This window comes from Hyla sarda, chromosome 7 (assembly GCF_029499605.1).
Source record: "Hyla sarda isolate aHylSar1 chromosome 7, aHylSar1.hap1, whole genome shotgun sequence".
Taxonomy (NCBI): domain Eukaryota; kingdom Metazoa; phylum Chordata; class Amphibia; order Anura; family Hylidae; genus Hyla; species Hyla sarda.
In genome coordinates, this window is record NC_079195.1 from 199418700 (window position 1) to 199443639 (window position 24940).

The 24940-nt window shown below is 42.4% G+C and overlaps 1 pseudogene; it reads right to left on the reverse strand.

Moving 5' to 3' along the window:
* LOC130283205 (E3 ubiquitin-protein ligase COP1-like) overlaps positions 1 to 24940 on the reverse strand; it is a 267537-nt pseudogene that overhangs the window by 62932 nt on the left and 179665 nt on the right.

The following is a 24940-nucleotide window of genomic DNA, read 5'->3' on the forward strand; positions in this document are numbered from 1 at the left end:
CCTAGAGTGGGGGTACTGCCGGTGAGCTGGTGAAGAGGAGCGTGACCTACGGTAAGAATGTCTATCCCGAACACGCAACTCTGGAGAAGAGCCTGGCAAAATTACTTTATGGCACTTGTGAGAGTGCTGGGAGTGGGGGCCAGGAGAGACCGAGCGGGACTCCCTGGGGTTTGTGCGCAGGGAAGACCACTCCAAGGCCGAAGACACTGATCTGGAGACCCTAGCCAGATCAGAAATGGACTGGGAAAGGGAGAAAACCCACTCTGTGACACCGCACGTTCAGGAGGGACATCCTGAGAAGAAGGCACAGGGGGGATGGAGCGTGTGGTGGAGCAGGCGGGACAGGTGGCATCAGTGGAACCACCAAGCATTTTCAAGCATTTTGTTCTTGCAGCCCACACAAGAGTAGTAGGTGACCAAGGCTGCGGTCGCCTGTCTGGGGGGGGGGGGGGGGTCGGGCCTGGGGTTGGACATAGTTGCTAGTGAGAAGCAGACAGCAATAAAGTGGAATAATCTCACCCAGGTCCTGTGTCCCTTGGCTGGAGCTGAAAGCAGGCTGTAGCTGAGCTGTGACCCTTGACGAGAAGAGAGGTAATAGGGGACCCCAAGAGGCAGATGAAGAGGTGCTGCGGAGGGATGGCGGGGGAGAAGGAGGGCTGGGGAAGGAGAGGGACATACTCACCCTAACCTGCCATACTCACCTAAGATGTCTTCAGCCAGCTATGGTCACCTGCATCATGTCAGGCTGAGGCAGCGGGACGAGCAGGGAAGATAGGGGGACCCGGACCAAAGCCAGGCGCTGGCCGTTGGCGGGAAAGGGGTTAATGGTGCATACTCTATGCCCCTTGCCTCCTAGCCACATATGGGGGAAAAGATAGCTCCTGAACCCCCACCTAAAAAAGAGAAAATAAAAAGGAGAAAAGAACCTACAAACAGGCACTAGCTATAAAATAACTCCAGAACTCCAGAACTGTGTCGGCCTCCTACTGACACTACAGTGAGCTATAACTGATTAGCTCAGAGTTAGTAGGCGGGGTATATCCTGCCAGGAGGGGTCGACTTTCTTTTTGTATGCCTAGTGTCAGCAAGATAAACCCCACAGTCTCTTTGTCCCCAATGGAGATGACCGAGAAATAAGGGTTTTAGCTACTAATGCAAAAGGAATTTTCTAAAGAAAAGCACAAAAAACAGTTTGGCCATAAATTACTGTTCACACATGTAACATTTTGCTGCTGCCGAACTTTTAATTGTTTTTCATCTTAAACCACTTTTCAAGATTTCACGCACACTAAAGCCTCTGTAAGAATCCCCTCCCGCCACCATCTCAGTCTACAATTGCATTAACCTTTTACCTAGGCTCATTTCTTGCTTGCAGTTTTTTGTTATCTGGATGTAATGCTGATCGCAGCTCTTCTATTACTTCTCTGTTATTTCTAGTAGTTGCGTCGCCCCCTGTCCCCTCCCTCCCAATCGCCTTATCTGCAGTAATGAACTCTTTGAGACTAACAGCCAGCAATTTTCTCGGCTTTATCCTAAGTAGTACGAAGGCAGGAGAAGAACTTAATATGCAGAGTCATGTTCAGCTTTGTGCAAAACACCTTTTGTTTGTTTTTTTCCTTTAAGAAGAGCGATTGGAGGCCCAAAGCAATGGGGCAAAAAAAAAAATAAAAAAAAAAATTTGTAATTTCCTCAGTTTCTATTACCCAAACCTGATCTAACCTCTATGCAGTGATAGGAATGGAATGGAGTTTATGCATTGCACAATCCTCACTGTATTCTCTTCATTTAACAAAGCCCTTCTATTGACATAAAGAGGCTGTGGTAAGGCTCTGTTCGCATCTCGATTTGCGCCTACATTGGTGGTACACTGAAGGTCAATGTGCCAGAGTAGAACATGAACGCGGAATAATATTTTATTCTAGACACAATTGAATAAGTTATGCAAGTTCAGCGCTGAGGTGGCCTACGAAGATACGAGTTCTGTAAGAGTTACAGAATACTGAACGATTCTCAAACATCATTCTAACTGACTGTATAGAATCATATTCTGCTGCTTTATTTCTGGACAAACCTTTTCCCCAAGAATCTCTGGAATTCTTCATATTCCTTTCAGAAGAATTTATCTTGTAATTTAGTCTCAAAGGTATGTGGAATTCATTATAATAACTTCTAAAGAGTGTCTTTTGAATGGACCTGCCAACCTAGATGCTTCTCTAAGTCCGTACACAATGAGTAGACACTTAGGGGATCTCTTTAGAGAATATTACACCACATTATTATTGTTTTTGGGACTAAAGACTGTCGTTATGCTCCGGTAAATGGAGCTCTGTCGGAATGACGGGATTTAGACGAAGAAGAAAAAAATGGTGCATGTGTTATTTTTTTCTCCGCTCAACTCCAGTAAGTTACCAAATCCCTACAGACCACATTTACGTTAATGGGATCAGTTGGGACACTGTGGTGTCAGTTATCCTCTGACCTGTTCTGGGACCATATAACATGAGCAGAATGGACCCAGAATGGGATGGAGCACAACAGCAGTGTGAACTTAGCCTCAGGAATAAAGTTTCTCCTTAAAGGAGTAGTCCAGTATTGGAAAACTTAGCCTCTATCCTAAGGATAGGGGATAAGTTTCCGATCGCGGGGGGTCAGAACGCTGAGACACGATCTCCCATACAGGGCCCCCAGCTATTTGGGCAGTTAGTGCGAGTCGACCACTGCACGAAGCGGCGGCCAACACGCCCCCTCAATACAGCACTATGGCAGAGCTGTAGATTGCTGAAGGCAGCACTTCGGCTCCCCCATAACGTTGTATTGAGGGGTCGTATCGGAAGCCACTTTGTGCTGCGGTCGACATGCCCCCTTCCAGCGAACTGCCGAGGCCCCATACGGGAGATTAAGGGGGTCCCAGCGGTTGGACCCCTGCGATCTGAAAATTATTCCCTATCCTTAGGATAGGGGAGAAGTTTTTCAATACTGGACTACCCCTTTAAGGAGAGCACCAAAAGATATGTGGAGTCTTATAGGCAAGGCAATGCCCCACCGGGAAATAAAATATGCAAAGTAGGCGAGAGTAAGCAGGAGAAAAGAGAGCTTACTCTACAGTGTCACCTTTTGGAGGTAGTTTCCTTGCAAGTCAATGTTTGACTCATTCGAGAGCCTTAGAACATGACTGGGAACTTTAGCAGCCGAAGCAGAATCACAGATAAACACATTTTCTTTATGCAATGATTAAACAGACTTACCTGAAACAATCAACAAACAAACAAACAATCAAATAAATAAATCCCTTAAGTGTTTAACTTCTATATATAATAATATATGACTGAGGGAAAATGCAGGCCACAGGTCTAAAATAGTGTTGAGCGGCATAGGCCATATTCGAATTCGCGAATATTCACGAATATATTAACGAATATTCGTCATATATTCGCGAATATTCGCGTTTATTTTCGCATATACAAATATTTGCGTATGCGAAAACTAACACATACGGAAATTTGTTCTTCTGAAAACTTATCCAAACAAAAATGCGCATATGCGAACATTAGCGTATGCACATTTTCGCATATGCGAAAATTCGCACACCAGTCTCACACAGTAGCATTAGAGCCTTCTTTACACCACACAAGCTGGAAGCAGAGAGAGATGATCACTGTGATGTGTACTGTGAAAAAAAAAAAAAAAAGAATATTCGTAATTACGAATATATAGTGCTTATATTCGCGAATTCGCGAATATTCGCGAATAAAATTCGTATTGCGAATATTCGCGAGCAACACTAGTCTAAAACCCTAAAGGCCAAGAGAGAAATCATACGTTTACAATAATTATCAATTGACAGCTCTCTCTCCTGACCTCCCCCATACACATGAATATTCAGCACAAATAGCTATTCCAAGAGGATTTGTAATATAAAAAGTTCTAAAATAAAAAAATAAAAAGCGGTATACTCATTTACCCACTTTGCAGGTCCCCAAGGGTCTCTGTTCACCTGGCTCTAGCAATGCGTCAACACTTTGCGTGATTGCGGCAGCCTGTCCCTGGCTGCAGAAGTTGTGTATGAATGCGGCACATCATTGCTGAAGCCTGGTAACCATAGACCAACAACCAGGAACCAGGTAGGCATCAACTGGGAATTGGTGAAGCAGTGTTTTCCAAACAGTGTGCCTCCAGCTGTTGCAAAACTACAACTCCCAGCATGCCCGGACAGCCTTTGGCTGTCCGGGCAAGCTGGGAGCTGTAGTTTTGCAACAGCTGGAGGCACACTGTTTGGAAACCCTGTTCTAAATAATGTATTTTACTGGGCACTGTCATATCAAAACTTTTGATATGTAATGGAGACATGTTAAAAGTTTTGGGTCGGTCAGGGTCTGAGCAGTCAGATCCTGACCGATCAGTAGATTGAATCGGGAGACGTATGCGTTTAGCACGTTCTCGCCTGACTGTGTCGTAACCAAGATAGGTTCATAATGTTAGTCTATGGGATCATCTTGGGGGAACAGTCAGGACTTCTTTCCCTTTAAATAATGCAAGAAACATTTCTTTTCTTGGATGAATGAAAGTTCTGGAAATGCAGATTTATAAGCCACAAAATAGAAATCTTACCCCGTCAGGTAGCGCCCTCCAACACACAGCACTCACAAACTCCTTGGTGTCATCTTCCTTGCGATCTTTGTCCAACACACTCTTAACAGTGTCAAACTTGAAAGTCAGAAGGGTTTTCGAGAGCCCCTTATAGTACAGGTAGAGGGAATTGTTTGCGCTTCCTATGGTAGAATAGATACATTAAAGGACTCATAATGCGAGCGAGCAGAAAAACAGACATCAAAACGGGACATTGGACGAGGAAAAGAACACATTCAATTACAGAGAATTTCCTATATGTGCCAGGAAAAAAGACTGAAAAACTCCGCTGCTGGCAGTCGGCTCATAAATTATATCCAAAGCTGAATCCTCATCTTGGTCACACGGAATTGGGTAAAGGAAAAAGGTATGTTGGACTATTGTTGACTAATTAAAAAATAATATATATACACATACACACATTATATCTCTCTCTACTGTATATCTTTCTCTCTCTCTCTCTCTCTATATATATTTGTTCTATAACACACATACACACACACATTATATCTCTCTCTACTGTATATCTTTATCTCTCTCTATATATATACGGGGGAGTGGCTACACATACGGGGGAGTGGCTACCTCCATGTTGGCTCCTGCACCCCACCCACCTCTATTAGGTGTATATAAGGTACCTTGGATGTTTCAGACCTTGCAATGCCTGTTGTACTGTTCGCACAGAGGCATATTCATAGTGTAGGGTCCGTCCCAGAATGAGGTCCCCTTACCGTGGTGGGACGGTCCAAGCTATTTGGCGCCAAATTTGCAAGCTAAGTACCTCATAATTTCATAGTTTCATATCTTCATTTATTGCATTACAGCTGTATAGCTTTTCATGTTCTATCTATATACTCATGTTTCATCTATATCTTTGTGCTAGCAGTGTGCTGCTGTATTCTCCTGTTGCTATATATATATATATATATATATATATATTTTATAACACACATACACACACTATAGTTTCACATACACTGTAGTCCACTGAATCGTGTGAAGGATAAAAAGGTATGTCGGCCTACAGTTGGCTAAGTAAGAATAACAATATAGTAATAGTATCTATCTATCTATCCACACACAAACGCTTTATATATATATACACACACACAGACTAAAGTCTGACCTACATTGTAGTCGGACATACCTTTTTTCCCTTCACAATAAATTATGTGAAGGAAAAATGGTATGTCGCCTACAGTTGGTCAAAAAAAAAAAAATATGATAATTATATATATATATACACACACACACATTAACATATACATACACAATTGTATTTTTAACTGTAGTGTTGCCAAATGTCTTCCCCTTGGATCTGCTTCACAAAGACATCGCATTGTTAAATAGAAGCAAGCCCATCGATCAGCTGATCGCCATGGGTCCTATTTCACTAAGCCCCAATGATCAGCTGTTTATACAAGGAGAAGCTGCGGCTGGCCATTCATTTCAGAGAGATGACCGAATATATAATGTATGGATGGGCTGGGTTATTCAGAGCGTTTCCTTTCTCATAGAAGGGGAGACCTAATAGGGCACAGGGGCATAAGTTCTTGTTTAGACGGCTTAAGCTTGATCCACATGACGGAATGAGCAGCCCGTGTCTGAGCTGTGAGCGCTGCGCCAACAGGAAAGTCTTCGTGAAGCAATGAAGAACTTACAGCCACCAGCCATAACATTAAAACCCCTGACAGGTCAAGTAAATAACATTCATTATGTTGTGACTGCGGCGCCTGTCAAGCAGTTGGATATATATTAGATTAGTGTTGAGCGGCATAGGCCATATTCGAATTCGCGAATATTCGCGAATATATGGACGAATATTCGTCATATATTCGCATATTCGTTATATTCTCCTTTTATTTTCGCATATGCGAATATTCGCGTATGCAAAAATTAACATATGGGGATATTCGCATACGCAAAATTAGTACACCCGAAAATTCGCATATACGAAAATGTGAGTATGCTAATTTTCGCATATGCGAATTTTCACACGCCAGTCTCACACAGTAGTATTACAGCCTTCTTTACACCACACAAGCTGGAAGCAGAGAAGGATGATCACTGTGATGTGTTTCATAATTACGAATATATAGCGCTATATTCGCGAAATTCGCGAATAATATTCGAATTGCGAATATTCGCGAGCAACACTATATTAGATGGCAAGAGGATAGTCATTTCTTGAAGTTAATCTGTTGGCAAGTGTAAGGATATGAGCGACTTCAACAGTGCTCAAACTGTGACGGCTATATAGCTGGGTCAAAACGTCTCCAAATAGCAGGCGTTGTGGGGGTTTTCCTGGTATGCACTGGTTCGTACCTATTAAATTGGTTAAAGCAATTGGGTAATGGACAGCTAAGGTTTACTGATGCATGTGAGGAGAGAAGGATAGCCTATCTGGTCTGACCCCAACACAAATTGTTAGCAATGTTACTGTTGGCTATACTAGAAAGGAGTCAGAGCACACAGCTAAAAGTGCCTTACAATGGGCATGAACAGTAGTGTTGCTCGCGAATATTCGCAATGCGAATTTTATTCGCGAATATCGCATATTCGCGAATTCACAAATATTCGCGAATATAGCACTATATATTCGTAATTACGAATAGTTTTGCTCGCGAATATTCGCAATGCGACTTTTATTCGCGAATACCACATATTCGCGAATTTGCGAATATAGCACTATATATTCGTAATTACGAATACTCCTTTAATTTTTTATTTTGTTATTTTTTTTTTTTCACAGTACACATCACAGTGATCACCCCTCTCTGCTTCCAGCTTGTGTGGTGTAAAGAAGGTTCTAATACTACTGTGTGAGACTGGCGTGCGAATGTTCGCATATCCGAAAATTTGCATATGCTAATTTTCGCATATGCGAATTTACACTTCTGTCAATTTTTGATACGTTCATTTTCGCATATGCTAATGCGAAAATAAACGCGCGAATTATGAATATGCGAATATCCGCGAATATATGGCGAATATTCGTCCATATATTCGCGAATATTCGCGAATTCGAATATGGCCTATGCCGCTCAACACTAATGAACAGCAGAAATGGAGCAATGGAAGACTCTGGCCTTATCCAATGCATCATCCCCTGGACAGTAGTGTTGAGTGGCATAGGTCATATTCGAATTCGCGAATATTCGCAAATATATGGCCAAATATTCGTAATATATTCGCTAAATTCGCATCTTCGTAACTTTCGCGTTTTTTCCGCATATGCGAAAATTAGCATATGCTAAAATGTGCACATGCGAAAAATAGCATATAAAAATTTGTCTATTTGGAAATTCGTATATGCGAAAATTTGCCTATGCAAATTTTCACGTGCGAAAATTCGCACACCAGTCTCACACAGTAGTATTAGAGCCTTCTTTACACCACACAAGCTGGAAGCAGAGAGGGGTGATCACTGTGATGTGTACTGTGAAAAAAAAAAAATATTCGTAATTAAGAATATATAGTGCTATATTCACGAATATGCGATATTCGCTAATAAAATTCGCATTGCGAATATTCGCGAGCAACACTACTGGACAGCCGGCAGTGTGGCTTTTCTTGTGAAGAGATTGCACAAGGATACACTATGGGAAGCCCTCAATGCAGACAGTGCGATGCTGAAAAACATTAGGTCCTGGCATTTCTCTGGATCTAACTCTGTTCTGTGCAATGTTTAAGTTGGTGAAACAGCGGCCTCTTTCAGCAGATTAAGGTTTTGGCCACCCTGCAAACATTTTTTAGGAACGGTTTGAGAAACATGACAGAGTTTAAAGGGGTACTCCGCTGAAATTTTTTTTTTTTTTTTTAAATCAACTGGTGCCAGAAAGTTAAACAGATTTGTAAATTACTTCTATTAAAAAATCTTAATCCTTCCTGTACTTATTAGCTGCTGAATACTACAGTGGAAATTATTTTCAGTTTGAAACACAGAGCTCTCTGCTGACATCTCTGTCCATTTTAGGAACTGTCCAGGGTAAAAGGAAATCCCCATAGCAAACATATGCTGTTCTGGACAGTTCATAACATGAACAGAGATGTCAGCAGAGAGCACTGTGCTCATGATGTCAGCAGAGAGCTCTGTGTTTCAAAAAGAAGAAAAATTCCGCTGTAGTATTCAGCAGCTAATAAGTACAGGAAGGATTAAGATTTTTTACTAGAAGTAATTTACAAATCTGTTTAACTTTCTGGCACCAGTTGATTTAAAAAATAAAAAAAAGTTTTTCACCGGAGTACCCCTTTAACATGTTGGCTTGGACTCTAAATTTCCCAGTTGTCAATCGTATCAAGGATCTTTGGGATGTGCTAAAAAAGATAAGTCGTCCAATCCATTGATGCCACACCTCACAACTCACAGGACTTAAATGGACATAGGTAGGTCTATCGGCACACGCGCGCACACACACACACACACAGCGAGCAGGAGTTTTGAGGAGAGCTAACATTAAGGGAAAACACTGTGGAGACAGCAAGGATTCATTATAAGAGAAACAGATTATAAGATTATAAATGTTCAGAATGCCGGGGTGCCGGCCAGGAGATCGCAAGGGTCCCAGCGGCCATACCCTTTGGATAAGATGTCTAGGGGTGGAGTACCCTTTTAAGCTCCTGTGCACTTCTCTGGCTCAGTCAAGTAAGGCACCTTTACAGTTCTTGTGGAGTCCACGGCCTGACAAAACTGTTTTAGTGGCATGAAAGAAATACAATAAAACTGCACTGTGACTAAAGTACCGTATTTATCGGGGTATACCACGCACCGGCCTATAACACGCACCCTCATTTTACCAAGGATATTTGGGAAAAAAAAGTTTTTTACCCAAATATCCATGAAAAAATGAGGGTGCATGTGTGCGCGTGTATACCCCGATATACCCCCAGGAAAGGCAGGGGGAGAGAGGCCGTCGCTGCCCGTTCTGTCCCCCTGACTATCGGTGCCGGCACCCCGTTGCCTCCCCCGATCCGCTGTGGCATAATTACCTGAGTCGGTGCCGCTGCCCCGTTGCCTCCCCCCATCCCCTGTGGCATAATTACCTGAGTCGGGTCCGCGCTGCTCCAGGCCTGAGTCGGGTTCGCGCTGCTCCGCTGCTCCAGGCCTCCGTCGTTGCTATGCGCTGAACGGCGCGGCGCATGACGTCAGAGCGCCGCGCCGTGCATAGCAACGACGCTGGGGACCGGCGTCGTTTCTATGCACGGCGTGGCGCTCTGACGTCATGCGCCGCGCCGTTCAGCGCATAGCAACGACGGAGGCCTGGAGCAGCGGAGCAGCGCGGACCCGACTCAGGTAATTATGCCACCGGGGATGGGGGGAGGCAACGGGGCAGCGGCGCCGGCAATGGGTGCCGCTGCCCCTTCTCTCCTCCTGGCTGTCGGCGCCGCTTCTCTCCCCCTGGCTATCGGCGCCGGCACCGATAGTCAGGGGGACAGAACGGGCAGCGGCGCCGATAACCAGGGGGTGAAAAGGGCCGACATCAGCGCTCTAGACCCCAGGAAAGGCAGGGGGAGAGAAGCGGGCAGCGACGGCCTCTCTCCCCCTGCCTTTCCTGGGGGGATATCGGCGTATAACACGCACATAGACTTTAGGCTAAAAATTTTAGCCTAAAAAGTGCGTGTTATACGCCGATAAATACGGTAATTCAGAACATAAAGTATAGAATGGAGGCAACACATGGTGGTGTGTGCACCCTGGCCCTTTATTGCATACATGTATCTGTTCTGCTGAAGCATTTACCTTTAAAGGATATCCAAAGGATAGGGGATAAGATGTCTGGTCGTGGGGGTTCCACCGGTGGGGACCCCCACAATCTCTCATGCAGCACCCACCTGCAGCGCTGGAGGCTCCGGGTCTGAAGCCTCACCACCACGGGGCCGTACATTAAAGTCATGCAATAATTACACAGATATCAATACATAAATATGGAGGTCACTAGGAAGATGCCCTCCAGCGAGTGTTCAGGAAGAAAGGGGAGCAGCGATTAAGAGCCCAGATAAGACTGCGGGATAAAAATCAACACCCGCACGCCCTGGGAACAGTGAAACAGAATGAATATAAAGCTTCCCCACTCACAAAACACAGGCTGGGAGACATAGACAGTGTACCTACCCACACAACACCAGCACCCCAACGTTGTTTCGCCATTTGGCTACACCGACGCCTCCTCCCTGTGCCAGTCACTACACTGGTTACCAATTCAATCCGGAATACAGTACAAAATCCTCGCACACAAAGCTCTCCACAATGCTGCACCTCCGTACATCTCCTCTCTCATCTCCGTCTACCATCCTACACGTTCTCTCCGATCTGCTAATGATCTCACACTAACATCTTCTATAATCCGAACTTCTCACTCCCGTCTCCAAGACTTCACTCGTGCTGCACCGGTTCTCTGGAATGCTATCCCTAAATCCCTCAGACTCAACAACAACATCCATAGTTTCAAACGTGGCCTAAAAACACATCTCTTCAGACAGGCCTATAACAGTCTCTAATTGGCCTCAACATATCCCCAACATATCCCCAACATATCCCCAACATATCCTCAACATATCCCCAACATATCCTCAACATATCCCCAACATATCCTCAATATATCCCCAACATATCCCCAACATATCCCTAACATATCCTCAACATATCCCCAACACATCCCCAACATATCCCCAACATATCCTCAACATATCCCCAACATATCCCCAACATATCCCCAACATATCCCCAACATATCCTCAACATATCCCCAACATATCCCCAACATATCCCCAACATATCCCCAACATATCCTCAATATATCCCCACACCTCTTGTTTGAATAGTTATTGTGTAATATTATGTCTGATACTTGTCTTTGTTTGTACCCCATAATTGTAAGTGCTGCGGAATCTGTAGGCGCTATATAAATAAATTATTATTATTATATTTATGTTGCAGAGATGTTCCTCCCCCAGAATGGGTATCCAATCAATGCTGGAGCGCGTCAGGGTCTAGATCCGGATAGACTCCACGTGCATCCGTACAGATAATATAGGGAGAGATTAAAAAAAATGACCAGCGCTCAGAGGACATAAGTAAAGGGATGGGGGAGAAGGGGATATGCATGTATCAGTTTTAACTCACTCCACATTGGGGGCGATTAAGCGATTATTGCAGAAAGGCCCCCCTCCAAGTTGGCATGTAATATTCCTCGAGTAGAATGGTCAGTCATAAAGCAGGACGATGCGACATATATTCTTCACAAAGTTTATTCGCGACGCGTTTCCGAGGTTACAAGGGCTTACGCCACCTCCTTCATCAGGCACAATACAATGAATAGTCACTTTTTTATATACTTCTCGGTAATCACTTACCATCAACGTCACCGTCGCTCTCCGCGCTCCATTCGGTACCCGGTGTCTCTCTGTATTTCCGTTTTGTCACATGATCATCACTTGGGTCACGTGGCTTCCGGCTAGCGCTGGGCTCATTGACATGCATTGCGTTCCACGACTCGGAGCCGATCCACCCTGTATTCCTCTATCGTCACTTCCGGAATCGTGGAACGCATGAGAGAGGCTTAGTTCCGGATGCTTGGAGCGCAAAGAACTGCAGGTGTAACAATTTGCTAACAATTCATCATTGTAACAGTTATGATAATAATATTAAAACATTATTAAAAAGACTTCTAAAATCATTATCTTCCCATAATAATCCATAGTAATTATATAAAAGAATTATACAAAAAAATATATATATATCATCATTATGTATACAGAAGAATGCAGGCGCACATGGTGCCCATCTCCACCCTCAATAGATATCAAGGCACCACACGCATCCACCATCCCCCTAATATACCTGTTCTAAAATCTCATTTAAACCCTGAGGGACCAAGGTATTTAACTTAAAAATCCAAAACATTTCCTTATTTGCTTAGTGTTTTGTAATTATGATCACTCACTTTTTCCAATGGTGTCACTTTCATTTCCTTATAGTTTTTTTGATGGTGGTACAAAAAATGGCGTGACACACTATGTAGCGTGTATCCATTTTTTATATTAGATCTATGTTTGTTGATTCTAATTCTTAGGCTATTTATTGTCCTGCCAACGTACCTTAGCCCACATGGACACTCTATCATGTAAATAACATAATTACTACTACAATCTAAATGCTCTTTTATAAAAAATGGTTTGGATCCATCTAAAATATCCACCTCGGTTCTCCTATTGCAAATTTGTTCACAACATTTGCAACGACTATTGCCACATTTGTATACCCCCTTTACATCTCCTAGACCCCCTTTATATTGTCTTTTGACTGACCGTTGTTTCCTAGGTATAGAAGGTGCTAGGATGTTTTTCAAGGTTTTACACCTTCTAAAAACACACCTAGGATTTTCAGTTATAATTTTCTTTAGAATAGGGTCTCCCTTAATTATATTCCAATTGGCCCGTAATATCTTCTTAATTTCAGAATGCGAGTTATTATATCTAGTGATAAAAGCCACATTAGACTTATGATCAGATATGGTCAGATAGTTGTCCCCTATCCTGAGGATAATCTTGGGCTCTCAAACTAGAAGATGCAGCTGTCTCATAGAATATAATCCACTTGCTGGTCAAGTTTTCATGCTAGGTGAATATGCTCCTAAGACTTTGTATTTTTTCATTATCTGAAGTAACTGAGTTTACATACAGTGGGGCAAAAAAGTATTTAGTCAGCCACCAATTGTGCAAGTTCTCCCCCTTAAAAAGATGAGAGAGACCTGTAATTTTCATCATAGGTATACCTCAACTATGAGAGACATAATGAGAAAAAAATCCATAAAATCACATTGTCTTATTTTTAAAGAATTTATTTGCAAATTATGGTGGAAAATAAGTATTTGGTCACCTATAAACAAGCAAGATTTTTGGCTCTCACAGACCTGTAAATTCTTCTTTAAGAGTCTCCTCTGTCCTCCACTCATTACCTGTATTAATGGTACCTGTTTGAACTTATTAATATAAAAGACACCTGTCGGCAACCTCAAACAGTCACACTCCAAACTCCACTATGGCCAACACCAAAGAGCTGTCGAAGGACACCAGAAACAAAATTGTACAACTGCACCAGGCTGGGAAGACTGAATCTGCAGTAGGCAAGCAGCTTGGTGTGAAGAAATCAAGTGTGGGTGCAATTATTAGAAAATGGAAGACATACAAGACCACTGATAATGTCCCTCGATCTGGGGCTCATTGCAAGATCTCACGCCGTGGTGTCAAAATGATCACAAGAACGGTGAGCAAAAATCCCTGAACCACACAGGGGTACCTAGTGAATGACCTGCAGAGAGCTGGGACCAAAGTAACAAAAGCTACCATCAGTAACACACTATGCCGCCAAGGACTCAAATCATGCAGTGCTAGACATGTCCCCCTGCTTAAGCCAGTACATGTCATCTGAAGTCTGCTAGAGGGCATTTAGATGATCCAGCAGAGTATTGAGAGAATGTCATATGGTCAGGTGAAACCAAAGTAGAACTCTTTCGTAAAAGCTCAACTTGTCGTGTTTGGAGGAGAAAGAATTGAGTTGCATCCAAAGATCACCATACCTACTGTGAAGCATGGGGGGTGGAAACATCATGCTTTGGGTCTGATTTTCTGCCAAGGGACCAGGACGACTGATCCGTGTAAAGGAAAGAATTAATAGGGCCATGTATCGTGAGATTTTGAGTGAAAACCTCCTTCCATCAGCAGGCATTAAAAATGAAATGTGGCTGGGTCTTTAAGCATGACAATGATCCCAAACACACTGCCTGGGCAACGAAGGAGTGGCTTTGTAAGAGGCATTTCAAGGTTCTGGAGTGAACAAGCCAGTCTCCAGATTTCAACCTGATAGAAAACCTTTGGAGGGAGTTGAAAGTCCGTGTTGCCCAGCGACAGCCCCAAAAAAATCACTGCTCTAGAGGAGATCTGCATGGAGGAATGGGCCAAAATACCAACAACAGTGTGTGAAAACCTTGTGAAGACTTACAGAAAATGTTTGACCTCTGTCATTGCCAACAAAGGGTATATAACATAGTATTGAGATGAACTTTTGTTAGAGCAAATACTTATTTTCGACCATAATTTGCAAATAAATTCTTTAAAAATCAGACAATGTGATTGTATGGATTTTTTTTCTCATTATGTCTCTCATAGTTGAGGTATACCTATGATAAAAAATGACAGGCCTCTCATCTTTTTAAGTGGGAGAACTTGCACAATTGGTGGCTGACTAAATACTTTTTTGCCCCACTGTAACAGAATAAGCTGAATCTGTGGCCTCTGAAGGCAGAGGTTGAGGTCTCCTCAGACATCCGTTCCGTATGTTGATAATTAGCATCATCTGGACCGCCGTTCCCTCCAGCGGGTAGTAAGCGGCTGCACTTCAGTGTAAAGTACAGAAAACATTCGGCAGGTCTCCATGGAGATCTCCACATCGCTCGGAAGGCCACTCAAAGGTATTATCTCCATAAATAATTGAGGAAGCCTGCAATGTACATCAACACAATGCACCGCAACACCCAAGTCAGTCATTTTCAGCACCTGTTTGTATGTTAATGAAAATACTTCACCTCTACAGATTCTGCCCAAGAACAGCGGGAAAACTTCTGAGAATAAGCTATGTGAAGCACTACTCCAGTTTCTCTCCTCAAGATACTTACGTCGAAACAATCTCTTCCCCATTGACAAACTTGGCATAAGAGACAGCTTTGCGATGTCCTTTAAACACCATGATCGGCTGTTTAGTGTTTCGGAGGTCATAATAGTGGACACAGTGATTTGGGGAAGAAGAGAAGGGAAAAAAGGGGTTAAAACCACAACATGCATTATATGTAACAACATAAACACACAGCAGGGTTCTACCAGATCGGTTTCCCCTTTATATTAATAACACTACAAAGTCATCGATTTCTAGTGCACATCCATTTTTTAAGTGGAGGTTTGTAAATTGTAACAACAAATCAAAATTAGCAGATGTTGGCAATTTAAGCGATTGGATAATTTGTTACTAAGGCGCAGGCTGTGCGGGCTATTTAGCCGTGATTGATTGTGGCAAAGAGAGAAGAGGGGTCAGGTTACTCCGAACCAGATTTCTTGGCTGCCGTCCCATGTACGCCAATGGCTGGGTTCACAGACCAATGCTAATAGCAACAAGGGAGAACACTGATCTCAGAAACGGCAAGCATAGATTATAGTGAAATGAACTGAATATTCTGCTTTAGAACTGGAACTAGGCTCCGTACATCAGGAGACCCGTCTACCCCACGAATAAAATCACCTACATATGTAAAGGGGGTTGTACAGGGCCATACCTCCCCATAGATTGTGTCTGGTACTGCTATTTATGACCATTTATTTTTTTATAATGTACAGTACAAATCCTTTAAGGGCTTGTTTACATGTAGCAAGTCAGCTGTGGATTTCACACAGTGGATATAGCTGAGGGAAATCTGCAGCAGATTTGCTACCCTTTGACATCATGAGTCAGGTGCAGATTTATTAATTATGTTTTACCTTCAACATCTTATCCCATGAGTTGTTCGGGAGAAGCGATGCCCCATCCAGGTTCACCTTTTCTTCTTCCATATACAGTAAACAGTGGTACATAGATCACCACTGTTTACTGTACAGAAGCCCCGACTTCTGTTAACATTTTCGGAGTTTCACCTATCAAAAGTGGAAGGCTCCTGTTCCTGAGCTCATAGCTTTACAGCTGTAGGTCTGAGCAGGGGGTGTACATTGTATGCCTTCTCCTTAGCCAGCCAGGAAGAAGTCAAGTGGTGATGCTGTGCATTAACACTTTACTCTTTTGGGGCTAGACACTAAGCAGCTATATCTATATAGATCCTTGCTTACTGTCCCCTAACTGCACAGCAGTGCCACTCAGAGCAGATGGGGGCGTACTGCTCGTCCATGGCACTTAACACTTTCCACTCCCTTCCCTGCTGTGCTAGAGGCTAGCATATGTGATTGTGGACGGGACGTGGACTTTCTGAACTAAACAGTGGTTAGTCCAGTTCCACCCCACAAGTCACAACCCCATCTGCAAGAGCAGCGGAGAAAAGCGCCCCATATTAATTTTTTTTTTCCTCTAACCGACAATGCTGTCCCAGAGAACCAATGGGTTGTCATGGTAGCTGGGGACATAATGGAGGACACCAGGTTTGCAATGTTTTTACACCTATTAGGCCATGACAAAAGGTCTAATAGGATGCCAGTCACTGTTTAGATGGCAAAGACAATACACTTTACAAGAAAGTGCTGGAGCATATTATATATCATATGTTAAGGACTTAGGGCGTACCTGTATGTCCTGAGTCCGCTCCCCCCGTTCTATAACACAGGGCCACAGCGTGTCATAGCGGGTCGGGCCAGGCCTCTAACAATGGCCGGGCCCGTTGAACGCCGTGTCTAAAGTGAAAGTAAAACATTGCCGGTTAGCTCAGGGGGCTGTTTGGGATTGCCGCGGCAAAATCGCGGCATCACGAACAGCTGTAGGACAGCATGAGTGTCCCTTACCTTGCCTCCTGTTGTCAGATTGCTGAATGACTGCTCAGTGCCTGAGATCCAGGCATGAGCAGTCACGCGGCAGAATAATTGGTCAATGGTTTCCTATGAGAAACCATTGATCAATGTAAAAGATCAGTGTGTGCAGTGTTATAGCCCTCTATGGGAGCTATAAAACTGCAAAAAAAAGGGGGAAAAAAGTGAATAAAGATCATTTAACCCCTTCCCTAATAAAAGTTTGAATCACCCCCCTTTTCCCATTTAAAGGGGTACTCTGGTGGAAAACTTTTATTTTTTTTATTTATTTTTTAAATCAACTGGTGCCAGAAAGTTAAACAGATTTGTAAATTACTTCTATAAAAAAAATCGTAATCCTTCCAGTACTTATTTGCTGCTGAATACTACAGAGGAAATGTTTTGAACACAGAGCTCTCTGCTGACATCATGACCACAGTGCTCTCTGCTGACATCTCTGTCCATTTTAAGAACTGTCCAGAGTAGGAGAAAATCCCCATAGCAAACATATGCTGCTCTGGACAGTTCCTAAAATGGACAGAGATGTCAGCAGAGAGCACTGTGCTCGTGATGTCAGCAGAGAGCACTGTGTTCCAAAAAGAAAATAATTTTCTCTGTAGTATTCAGCAGCTAATAAGTACTGGAAGGATTAAGATTTTTTTAATAGAAGTAATTTACAAATCTGTTCAACTTTCTGGCACCAGTTGATTTAAAAGCTTACTCCAAAGGATAGGGATAAGATGCCTGATTGCGGGGGTCCCGCTGCTGGGGACCCCCGTGATCTTCCACGCCGGACCCTGTTAGAATCAACCCCCGGAGCGTGCTCAGTCCCCACGATCAGGCATCTTATCCCCTATCCTTTGGATAGGGGATAAGATGTCTTACTGCCGGAGTACCTCTTTAAAGAAAAAAAGTTTTCCACCGGAGTACCCCTTTAACCTCTTCAGGACACAGGGTGTATGAATACGCCCTGCATTCCGAGTCCTTAAGGACCGAGGGCGTATCCATACGCCCGTGGGAAATCCGGTCCCCACCGGTCCCCACCGCTAGGTTTGGGACTGGAGCCGGATGCCTGCTGAAATCATTCAGCAGGCACCCTGGCACATTGCCCAGGGAGGGTCCTGAGACCCCCCCATATCGGCGATCGGAGAAAATTGCATGTCAATTCAGACATGCGATTTTCTCCAATTCTGGGCTGATCGGGTCTCTGGTGACCCGATCACCCGGAAAATAGGGCTGATCGGAGATGTCAGCAACAGCCCCGATCAGCCTAAAGGATAGGAGTGAGGTCGCAAAGCTGCGATCTACTCCTATCCTCTGGCATTAGTCAGAACAGAGTTCTGACCAATGGCAGCGCAGGACAGGGGGTTGCCATGGTAACCCCCCGTTCTGCCCGCCCCTGGATGTCGAGGGGCTCTGGAAAGAAGATGGAGGCCGTACCTGCAGGAGAAGATGCCTGGGGACCTGGGATCTTCGATGGAGCCTGCAGGATCCTGATCAGGTAGGGAATCGACAGTGGGGGGGGGGGGGGGAATTGAAAGTGAAAGTAAATCGATCTTTACTGTGGCAACCACTAGGGGGGCCAAACTGCAACTCCCAGCATGCCCAGAGAGCCAAAGGCTGTCTGGGCATGCTGGGAGTTGTAGTTTTGCAACATCTGGAGGGTCAAAGTTTGGAGACCACTGTTACAGTGGTGCCCAAACAGTAGCCCTCCAGATGTTGCCAAACTACAACTCTCAGCATGCCTCGACTGCCCAGGCATGCTGGGAGTTGTAGTTCTGTAACATCTGTCCCTTCAGATTTAGCAATTTTCATGACATTTTTGAAAATTGCTGCTCTACTTTGAAGCCCTCTAATTTTTTCAAAAAGCAAAAATATGTCCATTTTATGATGCCAACATAAAGTGGACATATTGTGTTTGTGAAGAAAAATAAAATGTATTTGGAATATCCATTTTCCTTACAATTAGAGAGCTTCAAAGTTAGAAAAATGAAAAATGTTCTAAATTTTCATGAAATTTGGGGATTTTTCACCAAAAAAGGATGCAAGTAACGCCGAAAATTTACCAGCAAAATAAAGTAGAATATGTCACGAAAAAACAATCTCAGAATCATAATATTCGGTAAAAGCATTTTCGCGTTATTAATTTGTAAAGTGACGGTGGTCATAATTGCGAAAAAGGGCTCAGTCCTTAAGGTGATAAAGGGCTGCGTCCTTAAGGGGTTAAAAAATAAATAAATAAATAAACATATGTGGTATCACCGCATGCGGAAATGTCTGAATTATAAAAATATATCATTAATTAAACTGCACGGTCAATGGCGCACGCGCAAAAAGAGTCCAAAATAGCATATTTTTGGTCACTTTTTATATCATGAAAAAATTTCGATCAATACAAAAATGGTACCGCTAAAAACTTCAGATCACGGTGCAAAAAATGAGCCCTCATAAAAAGTTATAGGGGTCAGAAGATGACAATTTTAAACGTGTACATTTTCCTGCATGTAGTTATGATTACTTTCAGAATTACGACAAAATAAAACCTATATAAGTAGGGGATCATTTTAATAGTATGGACCTACAGAATAAAGATAAGGTGTCATTTTTACCAAAAAATGTACTGTGTAGAAACGGAAGCCCCCAAAATTACAAAATAGCATTTTTTCAATTTTGACACACAATGATTTTTTTTTTCGTTTCACGGTAGAGTTTTGGGTAAAATGACTGATGTAATTACAAAGTAGAATTGATGGCGCAAAAAATAAGCCATCATATGGATTTTTAGGCGCAAAATTGAAAGGGTTATGATTTTTTAAAGGTAAGTAGGAAAAAAACTAAAGTGCAAAAACTGAAAAACCCTGAGTCCTTAAGGGGTTAAAATAAACACAAAGTTATAATCCTTAAAATATGGAGATGCAAAAAGCCTACAAGGAGAGTTTTGTCGTGCAAAAGTAGTAACTTTTTTATTTTCATTTTAATTGATATCACTTGAAATTAACTGACAAAGCAGAGTAAAGGCAACCCTTTATATTTGCCACACAGTAAGTGCAAAAAGAAAAAGGTCAATTCTGCAGCATGGCGTTTTTTCAGCCAAAAAACGCTGCGGCCAGATGTTAGCTGTAAATCAATGAGAAATCGCTAAATTCTTATTCCACTTGCCGTTTTTCACTTTGGCGTTTTTTTTTTTATCCTTTGGCATTTTTTCATTCTTTTTTGATGTTCTTCAGCTTCTTGGCGGTTTTCCAAAATCGCAGCATGTTGAGCCACTGGCGTTTTTTTTTGTCAAAATCGTGCCGTTTTTCTCCCATAGAAGTCTATGGGAGTGAAAAAACGATATGTGAAGAAAAACGATGTGTGGGTTTTAACTTTGGCGATTTGCAGGCGGTTTTTATTCTTTTTTGGACTTTCGCAATCCAAAAAAGTGATAGAGATACCTTTTTTAATAAAATTTCGTAGGGTACAATAAAAAAAAAAAAAAAAGATACAGTAGTGAAGGAATTGGCCAGATGGTTCCAGCCAATCACAGCTCTCCGTGGGAAATAGGAACATGTGTATATATACGTCGGTGCAGGGGACCATAGAAGAGCTCCCGCATCTATACATTATACAGGAGGATCACAGTGGGCATCAAGAGTGACATCCGCTGTGATCTTTTCTTAACTGCAGGTACTAATACTCCCAACATGGAGCAGAGCATGCTCAATCCTGGGAGCTGTAGTACCTGCATTAATAGACAGATCGCAACAGGTATCAGAAATTACACTCGCTGCAATCTGTCTATTAATGCAGGTACTACAGTTCCCAGCATGGAGCAGAGTGTGCTCCATGTTGGGAGTAGTAGTACTACCTTAAAAAATAGAGAAAAAAAGTGAAACACACACTTTGTTAACAATTAATTAACATTTTGTTATAAAATATATACATTTCGTTAAATAAAAAAATTTCCATCACTACTGCATCCTTTTTTTTTTTTTGGTACCCAACAAGTTTTGGGTACCAAATAAAACTGCCAAGGTGCAATTTCCACACAAATGAAAAAATGCCAGAAAAAAACAGAACAGGAAATTGCACTGACATTTTTTCAGGCGTTTTTTCAAACCAAAAAACGCAGGACAAAAAAACAAGTAGAAACTTAGCCTAATAATGCTGCTGTCTTGGCTGCCATGTTGATAGCAGATCTTTATGTTTCCAATGCTAGAAAGCAATGGCGCAGGATCATTACTTAGCTAGCTTCAGCTCTTTGACGGTATGTCAATAACTATACATCAATTACAGGGGCTCAGGAGACCACCCAAAGACAACAGAAGATTGCACGGGATGAGAGACATCTGCTCATGTGTCACCTGACACACACATTTACTGTTACCATTCAACACCTTATGAACTTTTAGCGAGTGTTTTATAATTCAGAAAGCCAAATATAAAATTTAAAAAAATATATAATATTATTATTATTCTTAATTAGTCAGGATATTGTTTACTGTTCCTGGAAAATAATGCCAACAATAACAAATGATTAAACTGAAATTAAATAAATGCAATTAATGACCGGGGTGCTGTCCCCATGTAAACAAAGATATCCTCTGCATTAAATACACAAGTACAAATTGAGGATACGCATATATCATAAAATTTGGCTTTTAACCCCTTAAGGACCCAGCCCAAATATACCTTAAGGACCCGGCCATTTTTTGAACATCTGACCACTGTCACTTTAAGCATTAATAACTCTGGGATGCTTTTACCTTTCATTCTGATTCCAAGATTGTTTTTTCGTGACATATTCTACTTTATGTTAGTGGTAAAATTTTGTCGATACTTGCATCATTTCTTGGTGAAAAATTCCAAAATTTGATGAAAAAATTTAAAATTTTGCATTTTTTTAACTTTGAAGCTCACTGCTTGTAAGGAAAATGGATATTCCAAATAAATGATACATTGATTCACATATACAATATGTTTACTTTATGTTTGCATCATAAAATTGACGTGTTTTTACTTTTGGAAGACATCAGAGGGCTTCAAAGTTCAGCAGCAATTTTCCAATTTTTCACAAAATTTTCAAAATCTGAATTTTTCAGGGACCAGTTCAGTTTTGAAGTGGATTTGAAGGGCCTTCATATTAGAAATAACCCACAAATGACCCCATTATAAAAACTGCACCCCTCAAAGTATTCAAAATGACATTCAGTAAGTGTGTTAACCCTTTAGGTGTTGCACAGGAATAGCAGCAAAGTGAAGGAGAAAATTCAAAATCTTCATTTTTTACACTCGCATGTTCTTGTAGACCCAGTTTTTGAATTTTTACAAGGGGTAATAGATGAAAAATCCCCCCAAAATTTGTAACCCAATTTCTCTCGAGTAAGGAAATACCTCATCTGTGTATGTCAAGTGTTCGGCGGGTGCACTAGAGGGCTCAGAAGGGAAGGAGCGACAATAGGATTTTGGAGAGGGAATTTTGCTGAAATGGTTTTTGGGGGGCATGTCACATTTAGGAAGCCCCTATGGTGCCAGAACAGCAGAAAACCCCAACATGGCATACCATTTTGGAAACTAGACCCCTCAAGGCACGTAACAAGGGGTCCAGTGAGCCTTAACACCCCACAGGTGTTTGACGACTTTTCGTTAAAGTCGGATGTGTAAATGAAAAAAAAAATGTTTTCATTAAAGTGCAGTTTTTCCCCCAAATTTACCATTTTTACAAAGGGTAATGGGAGAAAATGCCTCCCCAAATTTGTAACCCCATCTCTTCTGAGTATGGAAATACCCCATGTTAGGATGTAAAATGCTTTGCGGGCAAACTACAATGCTCAGAAGAGAAGGAGTCACATTTGGCTTTTTGAAAGCAACTTTTGCTGAAATGGTTTTTTGGGGGCATGTCGCATTTAGGAAGCCCCTGTGGTGCCAGAACAGCAAAAAATACCCACATGGCATACTATTTTGGAAACTACATCCCTCAAGGAACGTAACAAGGGGTCCGCTGAGCCTTAACACCCCACAGGTGTTTGACGACTTTTCGTTAAAGTTGGATGTGTAAATGAAAATTTTTTTTAGTTTTTCCCCAAAATATTACATTTTTACAAGGGGTAATAGGAGAAAATGACCCCCAAAATGTGTAACCCCATTTCTTCTGAGTATGGAAATACCCCATGTTAGGACGTAAAATGCTCTGCTGGCGAACTACAATGCTCAGAAGAGGAGGAGCACCATTGAGTTTTTGGAAAGAGAATTAGTTTGGAATGGTAGTCAGGGGCCATGTGCGTTTACAAAGCCCCCCATGGTGCCAGAACAGTGGAACCCCCCACATGTGACCCCATTTTGGAAACTACACCCCTCACAGAATTTAATAAGGGGTGCAGTGAGTATTTACACCCCACAGATCTTTGGAACAGTGGGCTGTGCAAATGAAAAAGTTTATTTTTCATTTTTACGGACCACTGTTCCAAAAATCTGTCAGACATCTGTGGGGCGTAAATTCTCAATGTACCCCTTATTACATTACGTGAGGGGTGTAGTTTCCAAAATGGGGTCACATGTGTCAGGGGTCCATTGTTCTGGCACTATGGGGGCTTTGTAAACACATGTGGCCTTCAATTCCGGACAAATTTTCTCTACAAAATCCCAATGGCGCTCCTTCTCTTCTGAGCATTGTAGTTCGCCCGCAGAGCACTTTAAATTCACATATGGGGTATGTTCTTACTCAGAAGAGATGGGTTTACAAATTTGGGGGACTTTTTTCCTATTTCCCGATGTGAAAATGAAAAATTTAGGGTAACACCAGCATTTTAGTGAAAAAATATAATTTTTTTCATTTTCCCATCCAACTTTAATGAAAATTCGTCAAACACCTGTTCAGGCTCACTATACCCCTTGTCACATTCGGTGAGGGGTGTAGTTTCCAAAATGGGGTCACATGTGGGTATTTATTTTTTTTTGCGTTTGTCAGAACCGCTGTAAAATCAGCCACCCCTGTGCAAATCACCAATTTAGGCCTCAAATGTACATGGTGCACTCTCACTCCTGAGCCTTGTTGTGTGCCCGCAGAGCATTTTACGCCCACATCTGGGGTATTTCTGTACTCAGGAGAAATTGCGTTACAAATTTTGGGGGTCTTTTTTTCCTTTTACCGCTTGTGGAAATAAAAAGTATGGGGCAACACCAGCATGTTAGTGTAAAAAAAAAAAAAATTTACACTAACAGGCTGGTGTAGCCCCCAACTTTTCCTTTTCACAAGCGGTAAAAGGAAAAAAAGCCCCCCAAAATTTGTAGTGTAATTTCTCCCGAGTACGGAGATACCCCATATGTGGCCCTAAACTGTTTCCTTGAAATACGACAGGGCTCCGAAGTAAGAGAGCACCATGCGCATTTGAGGACTAAATTAGGGATTGCATAGGGGTGGACATAGGGGTATTCTACGCCAGTGATTCCCAAACAGGGTGCCTCCAGCTGTTGCTAAACTCCCAGCATGCCTGGACAGTCAGTGGCTGTCCAGAAATGCTGGGAGTTGTTGTTTTGCAACAGCTGGAGGCTCCATTTTGGAAACCCTGCCGTACAAGACGTTTTAAATTGTTTATTGGGGGGGGGGGGGAACAGTGTAAGGGGTGTATATGTAGTGTTTTACCCTTTATTAGGTGTTAGTGTAGTGTAGTGTTTTTAGGGTACATTCACACTGGCGGGTTACGGTGAATTTCCCGCTAGGAGTTTGCACTGCGGCAAAAAATTTGCCGCAGCCCAAACTTAAAGCAGGAAATTTACTGTAAACCCGCCTATGTGAATGTAC